This window comes from Triturus cristatus, chromosome 5_1 (genome assembly GCF_964204655.1).
Source record: "Triturus cristatus chromosome 5_1, aTriCri1.1, whole genome shotgun sequence".
Lineage (NCBI taxonomy): Eukaryota > Metazoa > Chordata > Amphibia > Caudata > Salamandridae > Triturus > Triturus cristatus.
In genome coordinates this window covers 60,055,608-60,071,452 of record NC_140587.1, presented here as the reverse complement: position 1 = coordinate 60,071,452, position 15,845 = coordinate 60,055,608, and positions in this window count along the sequence as shown.

The window sequence follows — 15,845 nt, the reverse complement described above, 5'->3', positions numbered from 1 at the left end:
CCTTGTCAGTCTCTTAATGGCTGGCTATACTGTTGATGTTGTTCACTGACTGCATGAAATTTAATAATTGTGATGACCACCCACGAGACACTAATAAATTATATATTATATTATGGATCTTTTGACTGATGTTCTTCTGGCTTTTTTGCTTTTAGGTGCACAAAAGACAGAGGTGTGTCATCATCATCCACTGTTGTAGTGCCAGACCGACGTCCTGCTGCTGTAGTGTACACAACGTGACGTGTCAGTGACCTGACCAGGCATCTCTGCAACTTGTGCAACTGAGTGCTGTTTTGACATCTGTTGAAGATGCCCCCAAAGAAAGCAGGTAGCAGGTCCTCCGGTACCAAGAAAGTTGCCATGAAGAAGAAGGAACAGAAGAAGAAGGAAGTGTCACTTAAGTCTGGTGTGCCTCCCAAAACCTTTTTTGGTTCACCAAAAATGAGGCCTGCAGCAGCGGTGTCGGGGGGGCAAGCTGGGGGCAGCACCTCCACATCAGTGGGCCCAACCCACCAACCCATGCCCAAGCAGATGAGTGTGGAAGAGGTAGCCAGCCTTATGGTAGAAAGCAGTGATGCTGAGCCTGAACTAAACTTATCGCTATCTCAAAGTAGTACACAATCAACGCAGGAGGGAACATCATCAACACAGCAGATAAGTGGTCAACAGCCGCAGCTACCGCCCGCAATAGTAGCTGTTCCTCCTGAAGTAGGGGCAGTTCAGGAAATTGAGCCTCATGCAGAGGAAGAAGAGGAAGCCACTCCTTTAGAAGTTGCATTGGCTTTTAAATCCCCAGCAAGGAAAAGGAGGGTTAGTACATCAAGTTCTTCACCAAGCCCCCCTTCTGATGATCTAGATGTCACTTGGAAGCCACAAACAGAGTCTGAGAGGGAAACACATCACAAGAGCAGGCATGGCAAAAGGAAGGTTCCAGAAAGCCTTACACTTATGGATGTTGATGTAGAAGAGCAGGTTGATGATGATGATGAGCCAGTCATCACAAACATCACTCCCGGGCCTGAGGAGATGGAGAGCAACATTTTTACATTATCCAAAATGGATGCGAGGGATGTAGCACGCATACCTCCAACACAGGTAACACCAACACGACCTCCAGCTTCCATATTTACATTAGCAAAGGGCCGGCAGCGTCCTTCATCCAGCACAACAAGCACCACCTCAGCAGAAGTAGGTAGTGGTCCTGCACAGAGTCAAAATCAACACACACCCTCCAGTTCATCCGGCATTGGAAGTGGGAGTGGCACCTCCAGCAGGAGACAAAAGTTAAGCTCCCCAGTGTGGGACTACTTTACGGTTAGCCCAAAGGAGGAGAACATTGCTGTATGCTCCGTTTGTCATTCCTCTGTTAGCCGTGGAAAGCTTGGTACAAACTATGGTACCGGAGGCCAAATGACCCATCTGAAAAAACACCACGCAATCCAGTGGGAGGAGCACCTTAGGCTCATCAAAACTGGAACCATTGCTGTTGGGCATAAACGAGTAGAATGTCCGCTCACGGTGGAACAGGAAGAAGAGGGAGACATTCTCTGTGCTAGTGGTACACAAAGTAGCCCTGACCCCAGCACTGCAGTGGTAACGCCCACATCCTCAGCCACATCTCATTGGCACAAGAGTAAGAGCCAGCCTGAGACACCAAGGAGTACTGCTGGGCCAAAAAGTGCGACGTCGACCACAGGAAGGAATACCATGCAGCCTACCATTCTTAGCATGTTTAGTAGGCCGGAGGGGCAGTACGAACGCAATCACCCAATAGCACGTTTGTACAATGCTAAGCTGGCAAAAATGTTAGCACTGGACCTTCTCCCTTTTTCTTTTGTTGAAGGGGTGGGTTTTCTTGAGTTTGTGACCACCATCTGCCCAAAATGGAAAGTTCCCAGCCGCTACTATTTTGCAAGAGTTGCTGTTCCAGCACTACATCACGACGTGCTGGAATTGCTTGGAAAAGCCTTAAAACAGAGTGCTGTTCAGAGTATACACCTGACAACAGACATGTGGACCAGTTGCCAAGCCACTGATTACATGTGCATCACTGCACACTGGGTCTCTTTTTCGGGTGTTAAAGATAAGATATCTGACGGCGTTGTTGACACCGCTGAGATTTTTAAAGACACTCGCAAACATGCAACTGTAGCCATGTTTGCAATGGAGAAATCTCATACTGCTGCTAACATTTTGGATGAGTTTAACAGCAAGGTGTTGGAGTGGCTGCGACCAAGAGGTCTTACCATTGGTTTTGTTGCCACGGACAATGGCAGTAATGTAGTTCGGGCCATGAAAGATGGTGGGTATTTCAGGGTGCCATGTTTGGCACACTGCATTAACATTGTTGTGCAAGACTTTCTGAAAAATGAAAGCAAAGTCAGCAGCTTACTGACCACCTGCAGAAGAATATGCACACATTTCAACCATTCTTTTAAAGCCCGGAAGGAGCTGAGGGTGATTCAACGTGAGCATAAAATGCCAGTCAAAGCACTCATCCAAGAGGTGCCAACACGTTGGAACTCAACGTATTACATGCTTGAGCGTCTGTTTGAGCAGTACATACCACTTAATGCTTATGTCATGAAAAGGTCAGGGGATCCTACAGTGAAAGGCATGAGAGTTGAGATGACCCAATGGGACCTTGTCAAAAGCCTGACAGAGATGCTACTTCCTTTTGAGGTCTTCACCCGTGAAGTGAGCCGGGAGGACTGTACTATGGGCCAAGCTATCCCATTGTTGTACATGCTAGAGCAACAGCTGAAGGATGTGGCAGAAATGTACGCAGATGTGGATGACAAAGTAGAAGCACATTCTTTGGCAGACACCTTATCCGCTCGCTTATCTCACAATACAAGGCTTCAAAATAACATTCTGTCAGATCCACATTACATTACTGCCTCAATTTTGGATCCACGTTACAAATTATTGCTGCGCAGTAATGAAGTCATTCCTTTTTCAGAAGTGAATGTTGCCCAGTACAAAACTTGGATAGCTGAGGAAGCCACTGAGTTTGAAAACGAAAGGATCTTCATTAAAGGCCCGCCCCTCCAGGGCAGAAAAAGTACTGCAGGGCACCCAGAACGAAGTTCTACTTCAGAAGCCAAGAGCAGTGTGTTTGCCTCCCAGCAGTCAACACTGCCAGCAGCAATAACATCAACAGCACCAACAGGATCATCAGGCACATTTCCAAAAACGGCAGGTGATTGGTTTCTACGGAAAGGGTATTGCACATCAATGACTGATGCAAAGGCAAAAGAGGCCCAGGAAATCGGAGCACCCCTGAACATTGAGCGGATGGTTCAGGCCTATCTAGATGACACAACAGAGGTCTACATGGAGCAAAGCCCATTGGTGTATTGGTATGGGAAAAGAAGCCAATGGCCAGTGCTCAGCAGGCTGGCGATAAAGTATGTGGCTTGCCCTGTTGCAAGTGTCTCTTCAGAGCGTGTTTTCAGTGCTGCTGGTGCCATTGTTACTGTCAAAAGGACCAGTCTCTCGCCCAAAAGTGTTGAGAGGTTAACCATGATCAAAATGAATCAACACTTTATACCACCGGAGTACAAAATACGTGAATCACAGGAGGAAGAGGAGAGTGACTTTGATGACATAAGTAGTGGATTGTTAGACGTACTGCTGTCCGAACCACCAGAGTTTGAGGACGAGCTCCTCTTCCCTGACAACTAGGCTTTCAAATTGTTCTCCCTTCCTTTATTTGTGTGTGACTGTGTGTATCTGTTTTTCTGGTTTAAAATCTACATTCACAACAAAGCCATCAACAGTCTCCTTTTTTTCTTTCCCTATTGGAGTTGCACGTCTGTGCATAACTGTCCACTCCACTCCTCAGGGTCCTGCTCCATGTTCCTTACTCTCCCTAAGTACATTTCAAGCAAGTCAGACATTGGATGGAGATGGAGAATAGTACAATACATGTTGCCTCTTACAGTCCCTCCATAAGAAGTGAAACGTGACTCCACCTATATTCCATTTTGTTTCCAATCCGAAAGAAACTCATCACTGACTGGCAGAAGGCTAGGCAGGCATCAGATCAGACAGCCAAAGAGAACACCAAGACAGGTAATGAGTGATTATTGTGAATGATGGTGGCATGCATTGCATTGGATGCTGGCTGACTACGAAGAATTGTGCATGCCATGAAGTAGAACTATACTAGTTTATCGACAAAGTACAAGTGACTCAGGTGTGGTGACAGTTAATGTTTCCTTGCTGTTTAATAATGACCACATTGTACTCCTACCACTGCAGGTGCCGGCCAATATCCGTTGCAATTTGGTAATATGGAATATATTATAAACTTAATCAGTCACTACAGACTGAGTTGGTGTTGGAGAATACGTACCACACGGTCACCATCATTGAGGATGCTGAGCATACTATCTTTGCACACAGTCAGTTGGATTGGAGAAAATTTATGGAATAACGGCGTTTCATGGGCTGACATAAAAGGTAAAAAGTTTGAACAAGAACCACAGCAGACCTAGGCTAGATGTCCGTGTAGTGGTGTGGACTGGAGTAGAGTGTAGTGGTATGACGGACAGTGGCGCATTGATTTAGTCACTTCATTGGGAAAATTCTAGGTTGCTGCAGTGCATTTGACATTTCTCTGGCTCGGTCAACTCAAAATGTAAGTAAGGGGTAGGGTGCCTGGCCTGTGCCGCGGTTCTCCTGTTCTGTGGCTGTGCTGGCTCCTGAATCCTGTCCCGTTGTTGTTGTACCTTAATGCTTGCTGTAGAGTAGACACACTATGTAGCCTATCCAAGCTGCCTCAGTCTGAAAGTGTTCTCTCCAGAGTGTTGTCTTGCACTCCACTGTAATTGAGTTTATTGTTGTAAAGGCTGTAATTTTTCAATACCCCGTTTGTTTTTCCATCTACACTTACAGGCCGGCCGGCCCTTTACCCTGTGCTACAGTGGGAGAAACGACTCACACGTACCTTACCAATACGCATCAGGCTTTTCATGGGCTGACATAAAAGGTAAAAAGTTTGAACAAGAACCACAGCAGACCTAGGCTAGATGTCCTTGTAGTGGTGTGGACTGGAGTAGAGTGTAGTGGTATGACGGACAGTGGCGCATTGATTTAGTCACTTCATTGGGAAAATTCTAGGTTGCTGCAGTGCATTTGACATTTCTCTGGCTCGGTCAACTCAAAATGTAAGTAAGGGGTAGGGTGCCTGGCCTGTGCCGCGGTTCTCCTGTTCTGTGGCTGTGCTGGCTCCTGAATCCTGTCCCGTTGTTGTTGTACCTTAATGCTTGCTGTAGAGTAGACACACTATGTAGCCTATCCAAGCTGCCTCAGTCTGAAAGTGTTCTCTCCAGAGTGTTGTCTTGCACTCCACTGTAATTGAGTTTATTGTTGTAAAGGCTGTAATTTTTCAATACCCCGTTTGTTTTTCCATCTACACTTACAGGCCGGCCGGCCCTTTACCCTGTGCTACAGTGGGAGAAATGACTCACACGTACCTTACCAATACGCATCAGGCAGGCAGTGATACCCAAGATTGATGTGCGGAGTGTCCATGAAAGGGAGGACCAAGAAGAATGACGAGAATGATGCAACTCCTCATTTGGACCAGGATAATACAGTAACTTTAGTATCATCATTCGTCTTTACATTTATTTGCTTGCTTTTTTCTCTTTAATCATTACGACTGTGTGTTGTGGTTTGTTTGTTAATTGATCCAACTTTTTTTTAGTTTCCTTAGCTAGCTTGAAAAATGAAAGTAAGCTCGGTAGAGCAGGTAATTGGGTTCGGTCTGACCTCTGAGGACGTCAGACAGGCAAGGCAAATTTCAATTTCGTCCCTGACTGTACTGTCTCATTGGGTCATAGTAGTTATAGTACAACTCATTATCTCATTAACCATCAAGTTATCCTCCTCAGCATGCATGCATTTGCTTTCTCTCACTTCATACTTTGATTTCTTTGATAATGGATCATGGTCGTCTTACAAGATTGTGTTTTACTTTTGTTGTGTCCATGCATATTGTCTGTTTTTCTTTTTCAAACCTTTCCCAAAACCCCACTTCCCATCCAATCATCAATCCCTAACCCTCTTCCCCCGGGCTGTGTGATTTATATTGAGGTGTGATGTGATGACTATGTACACCAATTGATCACACGCTTGCTGGGGCAGATGTGGTGAAAGCAACACTAATTGAATTTCAACTAAGGCAGGGCAAGGATCTTCTTCTGCTTGACCACCCATGCTGTAGTTTACTTTGTGTTCTGTTCCACTCCTCCTCCCTGAGTCTCAGTCAAGTGACTTTCTCTTTCTTTTTTCAAACGCTATTGCCAGTGTCTACTACTACCACCACTATAATGACATCTACTCCGTCAATTTGGGAAACCAACCATGCAGCCATCAGTGTGCCGAACTTCATCATCAATCACAGGTAAGATAAGTTTGGTGGGAGGTATGGACTAGGAGGAGAGACTGACAGTACTATGACAATTAAAAATAACTCAGTGAGGGGTACTGCATCTATCGGTTTGTGTGTTACAAAATCGGCAGATCTTTTAAATCAAACACTGGCTGTGGGCATGCAGCAGCACGGAAACAAAGTAAACAACCATGTAACTTACATTGAATTCGGAAAACTGTAACCCACCACAAAAAACATTAACATCATATAAATAAATAGTAAGTATATTTTTAATATCCCCTAACAAAAATAAACTAACCCGCTCTGACCTAACCCACCCCCCTCCCTAACCCCAACGAAACGAAAGTCCAAAGTCCCAATGTCCGTTGAAATCCCCAACGCCCACAAACCCACCCACCAACAAAAGGAATTAAAAAAGGGGCAAACGACGAGGTCCTCTATTGTCGGCGGGCCTTAAGGTGTTTGTCCACCAGGATCTTGACCCGCTCCTCCATGTTCTCCTCCCAGCGGGCCATCCGGCGGAACAGCTGGCGGCGAAATGCCCTAAAGTTGCTTCCAGGGTGGGGGGCAGCAGTGCTGGAAATCGAGGCGCGGCGGCGGGCAAATGCCGGACCACGGCGCCGTGAAAGTGGAGGCCGGGCCTGACTGGGGCCCGGGGCATTGGAGGAGGCTGCAGCTTCAGCCGCCTCCTCCTCCTCCTCCTCCTGAGCCACCAGCCGGCGATAATGCTCGCAGATGGCCTCCAGTTTCCGGCGCCGGGCCCTAGCGGCCAACTCCTTCCTTGATGGTTTATTGGAAGGAGTATCATCTATATCAAAAAAGAAAAAGAACATGTTGGAGCCAATACTTTTAGCAAAACAGGAACACTAAAATCATTCAACACATAGTGTCACAGTATCACTAGCAAGCACAGTTCATAACATTTGGGATTTGGTGCTGGGGTAAGTATCTCTAATCCTACTTCCTTGGACTCTAACATTTGTGACCGTTTCAGACATTATTTATAAATATAATCGTACTATGTATGTACTGCGGTACACCAGTCGTGCTGTTCTTATCTGTAGTTTAGCCCAATTACATAACCTTGTTGTAGGCGGCATGCCAGGTCCATCAGCTAAGCTTGCACCCAAGAGAAACAGATATGAGCCACATGATGATGCAGACTCACGTTACTTTTATTTACTACTACTGTCTGCAGGTGGGGAAGCTCATCTTTTTGTCTGACGCCTTACGGCCGTTGGCACTGGTCATACTCTGTTACATGAGGGCAAATGGCATGCACAATTTCACTTACACCCTACCATGGGTACTACAAAAAGGCTGATTATTTATTTATCGGATCCAACGATCATTGCTTATATTCATATTATAGATGCTGCTAGTGCTAATACGATATACGACATCAGGTCGGTAGCGGTCGGTGGTGGGAGTGCTGCCGGTCGGTGACGTGGGAAGGTGCAGGGTGGGGATAGTAAACGATGGATTAAGGACATTCACAGGTAATTAAAGAATACATAAAAATAAAACATTGCCGCACACAGTAGCACACACTGCATCGCATTCGGCGGTGCAGTGCGCACCTTGAAAATAGTTTTATTTATTTTTATGTTGATTACCTGTATTTAGCCGTAACAGTAATACACAGTTTACTCGCCAGTGCCACCCACCCGTCCCCTCCCCATGTCGCCGCCCGCCAACAATCCCACCACCAACCGCTACTGCAGAGGGTACTTTGCTTTCATTGCTTGTGTAACCAATATACATAAACATTAAACAACAGATAGGCCACCCTTTGCAGGCTGGCTGCCCCAATCGAAAATACATTAATAATAATAGGTAGGGAGTGGTCCCCAGAGTGGGAGGAAGGGGTTTCCGCTTGATAATATATGACGTGCTTGCAAACTACTGCAAGTGTACTGTATGCTCATAATACTACCTTGATTCCTCTAGGCTTTGCTACTGTCGCGCAGTTTCTGTTACATTTTCTTCAAAGTAAGAATCTCCAGTGACACTTTCCACCTATACTGTCTCTTGGTGATAGTACATCCAGGCATACATCCATTAAAGTAAACGTCTATCCTTTTGTATATATCTCTTAACAAACCTTAGTTGGTTTCACCAACAAACACCCATGCTTCTGCTCCTTCCTTCCTTGCCTTGGCTTTGAGTTTGAACCAAAAACACCGCTGATTCTTGCTATCTAGTACTATCCACCCATACTGTGTCGCCCACCCAGGCAGGCATTCTTTCACCTTCCACCCATCCTTCAACAACCCATGCATCTGATCTTATTACTATCAGACTCCTATACATGCTTCCAACAACATATCCTTCTCTGCCGGTCAGTCATATTGTTTATCTCGCCCGTCCTTCCACCCTTAGTGCTTTCCCTCTATGTTCAACACATCCATGAAGGTCATCTGATCTGAGTTTGTCTTCTCCATAAAACATTCACAGCTGATTTTGGAGTCAAATAGAAGAGGCCATTTGTTACTCTACTCACGCTGGTAATGCTACGTAAAGGGTGTCTTCTTCAACCGTTGTATAATGTCGCACAGTACAGTGAAATAGTGAACACAGTTCCATCTAGCTGTAATGTCAAGAAGTAATGAATATAACTTACCGCCGCCGGCCACTGCTGCTGGATCCCCCCTGGGCCCTGTGTCTCCTGCAGGTGCCGCCAGTTCGCCTGCCCCCTCCGGAATGGCCGCATCGCTGGCCCCGACGGCACTGGTGGATGGTAGTGTGCCTAGAAAAAAGCATCAAAATTTTTTTAGATGCCTGTAAACCTCCCCCTATTTTAAGTGTTCACTTGGAACATTGAACAAAAAGTTAATGCGATGCAACATACATCAGCACTAGACAGTAAGTACAGTCAGTAGACAGACACTAGTAGGATATGGTTCCACTTCCTAGGGTCATCTAGTCCTACTCTACTCTTTTGAAAGTTAGCCTGAGCCATGAGTAACCCTTTTACATTCATCATGTCGACTACTACTCTTTTGGTGCATATTATACCTGCCAGCGTATTGACATGTGCAGTAGATGCCTTTAAGGCCGCTTGACTGTTGCGTACAAGTGAAGAGGTCGAAAAAAAAACAACATATTGACTTTGTTTAGTTTATATTGCTTAGCCATCACACATACATGTTACACTTTTTGGCATGACTGCAAAATGCTAGCATCATTCACCAGTATACTATCTAACGGCTAACTCGCAGCGTTTTTCTCATATATCATAGGCGAAAGATTCCCTTCTACAAACCAGAGATTTACAGAGCATAGTGGATGCAAGATGATGTAACCAGTATTTCTACGTTCTACGGTGAGGGATCTTCCAGAATTATAAAGATCTTGGCTCTTGTTCTTGTTGTCAATCATGCACTTGTAAATGTTTACTGTTTTAATGTTAGGCTTTTTGCTGGCTTATTGACTATGGCTGTCGTAAATTAAATTTCATATTAACGATGTACAGAGTTTGATACTTGTTTCAAATAAACCTTTTGAACTTACACATAGACTCTGTGGTATTTGGTGTGGTGGAGTGGACTTACACAAGTGTGTGAGCAAAATGGTGTTTGTTATTATGTTCTGGATTGTCTCTGTCTCCGTCATCATCAACATTGTGTATCGTCTTCGTGGGGGGGTCGGGAGTGGGACCCTAATGTGAGACACTATAGCTAGTCTGTTAGGGGATCCTGGGTTTTTCGGACTGAGGTGTGATCAGTAAGATCCAACCTCCCATCAGCACCATCCTATTTTGTTGTGCATAGTTCTGTATGTGGCTCTGCAGTCTGCAGAATCCTAGACAATAGTAGTATCATGTACTATCCGATCAAAAATACTAGTCAAATATCTGGTTGGGCATTTTGTTTGTGGTAATTGTCAAAGCCTCAACATTGAGAAGACTTGAAGAGGACAACCCAAAGGACAGGACCCAGTGGCTAGAGCTATTGGTCAATCAGAGTTTTATTGTTGCAAAGAAAACCTTCTATTAAAGAGTGGGCAACTGTGCAAGCTTCGCTACACACAGAGTAATAATAGTAATAGTAGTAGTAGTACAGAGAGTCATAGCAGAGGGAGTTAGAAGCAACTTCGAGGCAGGGATAAACAGAATTAGTAAACAGATAGTCAAGGTCAATGAAGTAAGCTTTTGTAAAAAAGAGATTCAGAAAGTGGAACCATAATTTAGAGTTTGGGAAAAAAAAGATGCAGTAACATAACATTTAGGGAAATATAAATGTCAATCTAACCAATGGAGGACTTACTGGGGCCAGCTGCAGGAGCCTCAGTAGAGGAGAGGTCCTGGGGTTCCCCCGCCGACTCCGACCCCGTCTTCTTGCCCCTGGGTGGTGCTGATGATCATGTAAAATATAATAAAGAAAGAGACCAACATTAAGGAGTGCTGTGAGAAAAATAATAAATCATTTGGAAAAACAATAAGTCAAAGAACATTTTAGGAAACAACAAGTGCAATAAAATTGACCTATCTAATCAGATGGATCGACTACTGGCTGCTTCCTAGTGCATTTACGGATCGTCTACTTATTTATGAACACTCCAGTGTTCCTTGATCATTCTGATTCCAAATACTAACAAAGCCTAGTAAGTACCACCTGACCTACACCACCTATTCAAGACGGGCCAATTGTTCACTAAGTCTGCACTTCAATTTTTTTCAGCCATCAAATGCATAGATGATGAGATGGAGGACACATGCATAGTTGCATACATTAGTGCATACATACAACAAATTGTGGGTTGGTTGCATAATGCTGATCTAGTTCTGCTACTGACTGACCATGCTAAGCCTACCACTCACTAAACAAAGTACAAAAGGTTCGACGGAGGACTGGGGTAAGCAGCACTCAGTGACAGAGGATGCGTCACGCAGACCGCATAAAACAATTAGTAACTACTACTAACAAACTAAACCTAGTATCCAATATCCATCCACCACTATTTCACAGTAGGACAATGGAAGGACTAGAGTCTCTCTAGCAAATCGCATTACCTAACTTCAGTTCTGTAAAGTAAACTCTTACATAATCAGCATCAGCACAAGCTAGCGCAAACTACGTTGCAAACAAGTAAGAGTACCACCGTGCACCTGGGTCCTTAAATCAAAGAACATTTTGCTTTTTGGAACGTAATACCAGCAACGCTTGGCACGCAGCAGTAATCTTGTTGTTCATCTAATTTAATATACACAATCAGTTACTCACCAAGCCCGATGACCTCGACACCTAGCAGGTCCAACAGGTCCTGCTCCCGGTCCAGGATGTCGGACCACCGGTGAGCTAGCTGGTTGTGGGTGCGCCGGATCCCAGTGCACCGGAACACGGCCCGGCACACCTTCGCCCACCAACGGTGCCGCTCCTGGGTAGCGTACCCGGAGCCGGGCCTGCCGCCTGCTGCCAAGGTCAAGGGGAGGAGGCGCTGGATGAAAAAAACAAGAGCCGCCACCTCCTCCTCCCCAAACAGTTGCCGGGCCTGCACCCCTGCAGGACGCATTCTGCCGCAAGGCAGGCGGCGCTTCTCTGCGCCTGCAGGTCCCTTGCCCTTGGGACTTGGTGTGCCCTTGGCCATGGTTCTGGGGTGGGTGGGAGGCGGAAAAGAAAAGTCCGAAGGGGAAAAAAAGTTAGGGGGAAGAAGATAGAAAGAACTTTATAAAAGTAACAAAAACACAGTAAAAGTAGAAATAAAATGCAAAATATAAACTGAGGCAAACAGAGAGATAGATAATAACTAAAAAAAGTCAGGAAAAAGGCTTTAAAGACAAAGGATTGCTGAGATAAAGGGAGGATACAAAAGTAGGCCCAGAAACATGGCATAGAGTGAAAAACAAGATGGCCGCGCCCATTCGCGACCGCGTGGGTAAGTTCGCGCGATATTTCTCGCGAACATGTACAATTTATCGCGAACAAGTAAAATGCGCTCCCGAACGCGTCAATGCACATCGCGAACACGCTATCCGCGACCCGGAACAGGAAATAAGGCATCGCGAGCGGGCGGGACTATAGAAAAACAAGATGGCCGCGCCCATTGGCGACCGCATGGGTAAGATCGCGAGATATATCCCCCGAGCATGCAAACAGTTCCCCGAACATGCTTACCGCGCTCGCGAACAAGAAAAAGCCATCGCGAACAGGTTGCCACAAGCAACTACGCAAGCTCGCGAAGCTTCGCGAAGGTCGCGTAGTGCAATGACATCTTCGCGAAGCTTCGCGAAGCGCGACTACGCGAACTACGCCCAGGGTTACTCTGGACCCCAAGACAGCCCTGGGCAACAGGTTCATCCTGGTCTTGGTGGACCATGCCACCCGGTACCCTGAAGCCATCCCTCTGAGGACAGTGACGGCCCCCGTGGTGGGACGAGCACTGATGGGAATTTTCTCCCGAGTGGGATTCCCTCTAGAGGTGGTGAGCGACAGGGGGACCAATTTCATATCCACATATATGAAATCCCTGTGGAAGGAGTGTGGGGTAACTTACAAGTTCACCACTCCTTACCACCCCCAAGGAAATGGGTTGGTTGAGAGATTCAACCGAACCCTCAAAGGCATGATCATGGGCCTGGACGGTCCAATGAGGCGTAAGTGGGACGTCCTCTTGCCATGCCTGCTCTTCGCTTACCGAGAGGTGCCACAGAAGTCTCTAGGGTTCAGCCCCTTTGAGCTTCTGTATGGTCACCCGGTAAGAGGACCTCTGAGTTTGGTAAAGGAAGGCTGGGAGCAATCTCCCAGGAAACCTCCCCAGAATGTATACAGTTACATGCTGGCCTTCCGAAACCAGACTAGGCGTTTCAGGCAACTTGCTGAGGCAAATCTGGAAGCCAGCCAGGAGGAGATGAAGCGGTGGTACGACCAGAATGCCACTCTGGTAGAGCTTCAACCTGGACAAAAGGTGTGGGTCTTGGCCCCAGTGGAGCCTTGTGCACTTCAGGATAAGTGGACCGGTCCATTTGAGGTTGTGGAGCGCAAAAGTCCTATCACCTACTTGGTGGACATGCAGTCTCACAGGAACCCTTTGAGGGTCCTACATGTTAACCGCCTTAAGCCCCACTTAGAGAGGACCGAAGTGGGCATGCTGCTGGCCACTGATGATGGAATGGAAGAGGAGACCGAGCCTCTTCCTGACCTCTTGGTAGCCTCTGAGAAAGATGGGTCAGTGGATGGAGTTAACCTCTCACCCACCCTGACGCCCGAACAACAGGAAGATTGCCGCCACTTGCTGGGGCAGTTTTCCGATAGGTTCTCCCTGGTTCCTGGTGTCACAGATTGGTGCGTCCATGATGTGGACACAGGAGACAGCTTACCTGTGAAGCACAAGGCTTACAGGGTAACTGACAGGGTCAGAGCTTGCATCAAGGAGGAGGTCTCCAAGATGCTTGCGCTAGGGGTGGTTGAGTCCTCCAGCAGTCCTTGGTTCAGCCCCGTGGTCTTGGTCCCCAAAGCTGCTGCGCCGGGAGCCACACCTGAACTCCGGTTCTGTGTGGACTACAGAGGACTCAATTCAGTAACGAAGACTGACGCGCACCCCATCCCCAGAGCTGATGAGCTCATTGATCGGCTGGGGGCTGCCCGGTTCCTCAGCACGTTTGATTTAACGTCTGGGTACTGGCAGATCGCCTTGACCGATGGGGCCAAAGAGAGGTCAGCATTCTCTACACCAGATGGGCACTTCCAGTTCTGAGTCATGCCATTTGGAATGAAGAATGCCCCTGCCACCTTTCAGAGGTTGGTCAACCAGGTACTGGTTGGGCTGGATGCGTTCAGTGCCGCCTACCTGGATGACATCGCAGTGTTCAGTGCCACCTGGCCCGAACACCTGCGCCACCTCTGGGAAGTGTTGATGGCTCTGCGCCGAGCAGGCCTCACGATCAAGGCAAGCAAGTGCCAGATCGGGCAGGGTTCCGTGGTGTACTTGGGACACCAAGTGGGGAGTGGCATGGTGGCACCCTTGCAACCCAAAATTGAGACCATCCTGGCTTGGGAACCCCCCAAGACGCAGACCGCAGTGAGGGCCTTCCTGGGGCTCACTGGGTACTACAGGAGGTTTGTCAAGGGCTATGGAACGATCGTTGCCCCCTTGACAGAGCTGACTTCCAAGAAGCAGCCCAGGAACGTGATCTGGACTGACACCTGTCAGAAAGCTTTCGACACCCTGAAGACTGCCATGTGCACGGCGCCCGTGCTCTTGGCCCCTGACTTCTCCAAGGAATTCCTAGTGCAGACAGACGCTTCAGAGCATGGTGTAGGGGCTGTTCTCTCACAGATGACTGAGGAGGGCTGGGACCAACCCGTAGCCTTCATCAGTAGGAGGTTACTTCCACGGGAAAGTAGGTGGAGTGCAATTGAGCGAGAAGCATTTGCTGTGGTCTGGGCGCTGAAGAAGCTAAGACCCTACTTGTTTGGGTCTCACTTCCGGGTTCAGACGGACCACAGGCCCCTCAGATGGTTGATGCAAATGAGGGGTGAGAACCCGAAGCTGTTGAGGTGGTCCATCTCCCTACAGGGTATGGACTTTACGGTGGAACACCGTCCTGGTACAGATCACGCCAACGCTGACGGTCTGTCCAGGTATTTCCGCCTTAGTGACGAGGAACCCCCTGGGCAAGGGTAGTTCTCCCCACATTTCAGCTGGAGGGGACACGTGTTAGACCTGGCACCTTGGCGTGAGTTTCCCTTCCACTTTTTGATGGTGTGCCTCGATTGTTTTGCTGGTGTTGTCCGCTCAGGGCACTGCGCCACGGCTAATCCGTGCCGCAGTGCAAGTGCTCCCTAGGTAAAGTGTACCTGTAATTGATGTTCATGATTGGTTTATTGGATTCACTGTCAGTCCCCAGTAAAGTGCACCAGGGGTGCCAGGGCTTGTGAATGCCAATGCTGCTGGTGGGCTTGCAGCGCTGGTTGCGCCACCCACAGAAAGCGGCCTTGTAAAATGTGTCTAGGGTCTGCCACCGCAGACCCTGTGCGCGGTCTGGGACCGTCGCGCTGACTGCGCAAGTGCCCCCACTTGCCAGTCCCTAAACCTTCCCTTACCTACATATTAGCCACCCCTCTGGTAGGCCCAAGGGCAGGGTGCATTGTAGGCATAAGGTAGGACATGCCCTGATGTGTGTGGCATGTCTTAGTAGTGAATTACAGCCATTTTCGTTTTTCACTATTGAAGGCTACCTGCTCTCCATAGGCCAGAATGGGCTGCTGGAGTCACTACACGCTGTGACCCCAGTGGACTCAGAGAGCATGGTAGAATGTCAAGTTTAGTATGCCTGAACTCAGAATAATAAAATACTTCTTGTAGTCAAGTTTATTTTAATATCCTGGGTTTGTAAATACTACTTTTAGAAAGTTAGTATTTACTGACCTGGCCATTTCAGTCCGCCTCTGCTGTGTGTGTGTGTTCTGCCTAGCAACAGTAAGGAGCAGGGTTGGGG